Source organism: Leptopilina boulardi, unplaced genomic scaffold (assembly GCF_019393585.1).
Source record: "Leptopilina boulardi isolate dan_hultmark-lab unplaced genomic scaffold, ZJU_Lbou_2.1 LbouV2_144, whole genome shotgun sequence".
In the NCBI taxonomy this organism is placed as follows: Eukaryota; Metazoa; Arthropoda; class Insecta; order Hymenoptera; family Figitidae; genus Leptopilina; species Leptopilina boulardi.
In genome coordinates, this window is record NW_026137690.1 from 268455 (window position 1) to 275585 (window position 7131).

Below are 7131 nucleotides of genomic sequence, written 5' to 3' on the forward strand. Positions count from 1 at the left end.
ATGTGGCGAAAATTTCAAATTCTTTCCAATTTTACAAAACGATATATTTGAAATTTATAATTCAGTTTCAAAAATCCAAAATTTAACCCCAAATAACTAATATTTAGCATTTTTTATTGTTGAAATTTTGCGAAAATGTTCCTTTTGGTATCTATAAAATGTGGCAAAAATTTCAAAATCTTTGCAATTTTACAAAATGAGATATTTAGTTTGAAATTTTTAATTCAGTTTCAAAAAAATAAAAATTTGTCCCCAAATGACTAAATATTTCGCATTTTTTGTTGTTGAAATTTTGCGAAAATGTTCCTTTGAATGTTTAATTAATGTGGTATAAATTTTAGAAAAAATTGAAACGAACCTGAAAACGAAAAATTTACTTTGAATTTTTGAATTCGAATCCAAAAATTTAAAATTTGAACCTAAATAAGTTAATATTTACCATTTCTTGTTAAAATTTTTCCAAAATATTCCTTTAGTTAACTATATTAAATGTGTCTAAAATTTCAGAAACTTTGCAATTATAGAAAACGGGAAATCTCTAGTTTTTTAATATTGCAATTATTTTTATAAATTTATACCATATTTAATAGATCGCTTAAATGAACATATTCGCAAAATTTTAACAACAAAAAATGCTAAAAATTTGGTTGTTTATAGATTAAAATTTTAATTTTATGTAATTGAATTAAAATTTTCAAACTTAAAAACCCGTTTTATAGAATTGCAATATTTCTAAAAATTTCACCATAGATTTAAATAGTTAACTAAAAGAAGATTTTCGAAAAATTTTAACAAGAAATGCTAAATATTAAGTTATTCAGGTTCAAATTTATTATTTTTAGAATTGAATTCAAAATTCCAAACTAAATGTATCTCGTTTTCTAGTTTTTTAATTTTTTGTGAATTTCATACTACATTAAATAAATGTGCAAAAGAACATTTTAGCAAAATTTCAACAACAAGAAATTATAAATATTTGGTCATTCGGGGTCAAATTTTTATTTTTCTTAAATTTAATATAAATTTCAAACTAAATATCTCGTTTTGAAAAATTGCAAAAATTTTGAAATTTTCGCGACATTTAATACGTTTCTATAATTGCAATCATTCGGAAATTTTCGTTACATTTAATAGATACCTTAAGGAAAATTATCGCAAAATTTCAAGAACATAAAGTTATAAGTATTAAGTTATTAGGGGTTAAATTTTGATTTTTTGAAACTGAATTAAAAATTTCAAACTAAATATCTCATTTTGTAAAATTGCAAAGATTTTGAAATTTTTGCCACATTTTATAGATACCAAAAGGAACATTATTCTTTAAGGAAAAAATTACCACAACAGCGGCACTTGCAAAAAAAGGTATTTAGTTTGCAGAATAAAATGTGACTTTAGGTTAAAATTAAAAATTTGTAATTTATTAATGTAGGAAGCTAATTTATTCTTTTGTATCGAAATAGTTATATCAAAAAACTTAGAAAATTACTAATGCATCAAACTAATATATTAAAATATAAAAAATATTTAAATTCAATTAATTTGAGCGAGAAAAAATGCTCGTGTCTACTGGACCTATGGTGTTAAGGGTTAAATTTAAACTTTTTGGAATTGAGTTAAAATTTCAAACTAAATATCTCGTTTTTTAGTACTACATAATGTTTCTGAAATTTATACCTTATTTAACAGATAACTTAAGGAACATTTTTAGAAAATTTCAACAACAAAATATATATATATATATTATTTGTCGATTTAAATGCGAATAAAAAAAAGTTCAAGTGCAAAATATGGGTTGATGATAGTACAAGTACAATATAGGGACATTCAGTGGGTTTGATAGGGCTGTAAAAGCTTCATGTGAAAGGACATTGTTTGGCTCAGCTGCACACCAATGTGTATATATATATATGTCCCATCATAGACGCAGTAGGTTATATATATATATATATATATAGGGGTGGAATCTGTCGACAGGCCGAAAGGTGCATCTGAATCAACGGTTGATTAACAAATTAAGTTCCTCATTCTTCTCGCTCGCGTGCCATGCTACGCAAAGTGCGATATCCCCCATTGATAACAAAAATCCCCGCTCGATTAAATTTGCGATAAACTTTTGACAGATATATCGTTTATTCAATGGGACTCTTCACATATACATATATATATATATATATATCTAAATACACACTTTGCCATGCGGTGGATGTCAATGAAAATTATATATACATATATCTTCTATGGCATTAGTTGCGATTAATAGAAACTGAGAATCTTTTGATTTTTTTCTATTTTTCTTTTTTATGAATCACTCTGTTGATTTGAAAATATCAAATTGATACTGATACTAAAATTATCAAATTGATCCAAAAATTTTATATCAATTTGATACTTTCAAATTAATAAATAATAATAATATATAATAATAATAATTTTAAGTTTTTACTTACATTTTTTTAAATTTAATTGTACTTGAAAATATGTTAAATTTGAGTACATAAATTTGAAAGTTAATAATGTTTAAACATAAAAACTAAAAATTTTATAATTTACAAGTTTCAAATTGCGAGCGTTATAACAATTTTTAAGATTTAAAAATTTAAAATTTATTTACTTACATCTACGATCGTTAAACATTTTTAAGCCTTATAAAATTTAAAAGTTTGAAATTGCGAGTATTAAAAATTTTTAAGCTTTAAATTTTACAAGCTTATTAAGATTGCGAGCATTAAAAATATTTAAGCTTTATAAATTTTCGGAGTACTAAAATTTGAAAGCTTTTAAAATTTTTAATGTTTTTTTTTATCTAAAAAGCCTTCCAAATTATTTAACAGCATTTAAAATTTTGAAAATTAATTTAAAAATTTTAAAGCATTGATGAAGTTAAAAGTTTTTTTTTCAAATTTAAAAAGCTTAAAACTATGTAAGCGTTGAAAATTTACAAAATTTTAAATATTCAAACCGCTTAAATTTATTTGAAAAATTTTCAAATTTTTAGTGCCAAAAGTTTTAAAATAGCTAGTAGTTTATTACTTTTTTAATCTTTTAAAATTCAATGCGTTTTAAGATTGAAAATTATTCAATTTTAAATATAGATAAGTGTTAAAATAAGTGTTAAACTTCTCAAATTTGAAACCTTAAAATTTTTAATTTTATTTACAAATTAAAATAACAAAATTGTAAAAAAAAATGAAAAAATTTAAATATTTTTAAAAAATAAGGTTCAAAATTTTTAATTTTGTTTAATTTTTTTTTTTTATTTATTTACATATTTAGTATTTATAATAATAAATAAAAAAATCATAAACTGTTTTATGTTAAAAATAAAATGTAAAAAAAAACTGAAAGGTGTAAAAATCAAATGATTTCCGAACATTATTAATTGAGTGAAAAAATTTTGATTTTTAACAAGTTTTATCAAGTATTATCGAGAGAGAATGAATGAGTGAGAGAGAGAAGAACAATTTGAAGGATACCGCCTTTTGTTATAATAAGGCGAGGGAAAGTTTTTGTTGTTCATTCAGTAGTCTCTATTATATTGTATAAAGTTTCTAATCCTATTGGCGACACAGAACGGCTGCTAAGGGTATTTAAGGTAAATTACCTTCTTGTGCCTGTATACAGGTCGTTTGGTTATAATTCTAATCTAACCACTTGCAATTACTTTTGTTTTAGATGAAATTGTTGATTTTCAATTAAAAGTGCATTTTTGTTTTTATTTTCCATTAAATCTCTATGGTAAAGAGAAACAATTCGACTTTTTTTTTTTTTTTTTTTTGTTTTATATTTCAACTATTTTTAGAATTTGGAAAATAAATAAATTTTTCAGATTATGTTTTAATGTAAAAAAAATATATTTATTTATTTTATTTGAATACAAAAACTCGCTGGCTTTGAACTATTTTATCGAAATTTTAGATCTATTTTTATTGGGGCATTCAACGTATGCAATTTTAATTTTAAAAAAATTTTCAAATTTTTTTTGCAATTTTTATAAAAAATAAGAAAATACGTATTTTTTGATTTAATGAAAATTGTGCAAGTTATGATTTTTTTAAATTAAACTTCTGTTAATAAGACGATTTTTAAAATGTGTTTTTCTCCGTTATATTGAGAGATAAAAAACAGTATTATATGTATAAATCGCCCCATTTAACTGAATTTAAAAAAATCATAACTTGAATAATTTGTATTAAATCAAAAAATCAATTTTTTATAAAAAATTCGAAAAAATTAACCCTTAACACCATATGGGTCCAGTAGACCCGAGCATTTTTTCTCGCTCAAATTAATTGAATGTGTAGTTTTTGAATATTTTTTATATTTTAATATATTAGTTTGACATATATATTCTTAGTAATTTTTTAGTAATAAATGATGAATTCAATGAATGAAACGAATTTCTGAAAATGCAAGAGGAAAAAAAATTTGCCAAAGAGAAGTTAATTTATTCTATAATTTGTGTTTCAAATTTAAAAAAAAACTCAAAACAGTTATACAAAAAGTGTTTCAATTACTGAATAATAATTTTTTTGTCCTTTTTCTTCTTCTAACCTAAAAACTTTTAGAATTTGTTTACAGATCCGTCGCCGAATTAATCCGAAAATGATCCGTATTAGTCGCAGCAATTAGTTCGGACGAAAATAAGTCCGGAATTGACAAATCAGCAATTAGTTCGCAACAATATATGTTGTAAATAATATAAATAAACAATAGATAATTTTTCTTGGGTGAAATTCTCAGCTAATGAAAATTGAACCTAAAGAATATACTTCTTCTTAAGATTTGTAAAATCAGTAAAATTAAAATAAATAAGTTTTCTTGGGTAAATTTCTGAGCTAATGAAAATTTAACCCGAAACAAATTAATTAACCCTTTACACTATAGGTCCAGTAGACCCGAGCATTTTTTCTTGATTAAATTAATTGAATTTTAAATATTTTTTATATTTTAATATATTAGTTTGACGTATCAGTAATTTTCTAAGTTTTTTTGATATAACTAATTCGATACCAAAGAATAAATTAGCTTCAAACATTAATAAATTATAAATTTTTAATTTTAACCTAAAGTCAAATTTTGCGAAATAAATACCTTTTTTGCAAGTCCCGCTGTTGTGATAATTTTTTCCTTAAAGAATAATACATCATAACCTTAAATTTTTAAGTGATAATATTAAAATTTAAATCATGAATTTTTATAAGTAAAAAACATGCAATTTTTTGGTTTTTATTTTTCACAATTTTTTTCAACTAACTTAAAATAAATTAATCCCTGTAAAACCGAATGAAAATTTTAAAAAACACTTTATAAGGTACCTGAGATTAAATTTTTGTGCAAAAAAATATCCAATACCGAATGTACAATACACGTTTGAATATGTCGGCTCCAGCAGACCCGTTGTGCCATTTATGTTCAAAATTGTGCCACTTAAGGGTTAAACCTTAATAACTTAATATTTAGCATTTTTTGTGGTTAAAATTTTGGCGAAAACGTTGTTTTAGGTATATGTATTAAAAGTGTCGAAAATTTCAAATTCTTTGCAATTTTACAAAACTATATATTTGAAATTTCTAATTCAATTTCAAAAATATTTAAATTCACCCCAAATGACTCAATATTTATAATTTTTTATTGTTGAAAATTTGTGAAAATGTTTCTTTAGGTATATCTATATTAAATGTAACGAAAATTTCAGAATGATTGCAATTATATAGAAATCAGGATATTAAGTTAGAAAATTTTAATTCAATTACATAAAATTAAAATTTTAACCTAAACAACTGAATATTTAGCATTTTTTGTAGTTGAAATTTTGCGAAAATGTTCCCTTAGGTATACCTATTAAATGTCGCGAAAATTTCAAAATTTTTGTAACTTTTCAAAACCTGCTGTACAATACACGTTTGCATACGTTTGGTCCAACAGACCCGTTGTGTCATTTACGTTCCAATTGTGCCAGTTAAAGGTTAATTTTCAAAAAGGGGTTAAATTTTTAAATTTTCGTTAGAAAAAAATATTTTCCTTTATTTGAAAGAAGAGAAAAAAAAATACATTTGGAAGTTGTATAGGTCAAAAAAATTTTAACCATATTTGTATACAATATAGTTATGACTTTGCCTACAATCCACTGTTCTCATTTTTAATTTTAATAATCTCTCAAATGAGAAATTTTTCCCCACATATAAAAATCTGAAGCAACAATGAAAAGTTAATTATTTTTTCATTTAAAAAAAAAGAATCATTAAAAAATCATCAAATTCATGTTGCAGATTTTTGGAGAACAAAAAAAAAAAAAACTATGTAAATTCATAATATTATTTAAATCAGTGTTCAACAATAGAAAATGAGAGAATCTTCTAAAAATCATTTTATAATTTGTAGTGACTAATTTTTTCATATTATAACTATTTTCAAAGAATTAGATGTATATGGTATATATATATATATATTATATTTATACTTTGTAAGTTCAGCTGTCGTTGTTTTCGTAAAGATGCATCTTTAAACAAGCCATTTTCACCTGTTATTAGGAAAGTTGACGCAGTAGCTTTAGACGGTATCGTGTCCTCGTCTTCGTCGTCGTCGTCGTCATTACTGGAGGGTTCGAGAAAAATTTATGATTCTCATTTAGTCATTATATATTGAGTTTAGTCTATATAATAATATACATATATATACAAAATTCGTGATGTTTTCACTTTTGGGGGTTTGCTGTTTAGAAACGGAAACAAACCAAAACTTATACAAAATGTTTTTTTTATTTCTTGAGAAGGTGTGTGAAAATCTTGTTAACTGTATGCGTAAGATGAAATCGAAAATTTATTACATATACACATGTTAAATTTTCTTTTTCCCAACAATAATTCTACTATTTATAGTAATTTCTTTTTATTTTTTGTTTAAAAAAAAATTAAACAAATATTTTAATCCTTTTAGATATCCTAGAAGTTAGACCAGTATAAAGTTAAAATTTTTGAGAAACAAATAGTGTGAAAGGTTTAAGGTTATGTTACATTCTGCACTTATACAAAATTTTGCAAATTTATTTAAAATTTCCATAAAAAGTATAGAAATGGACCAAAATTTTTTTTTTAAACATAACCTAAAAATCATTTTTTTAAAATTTTTCTT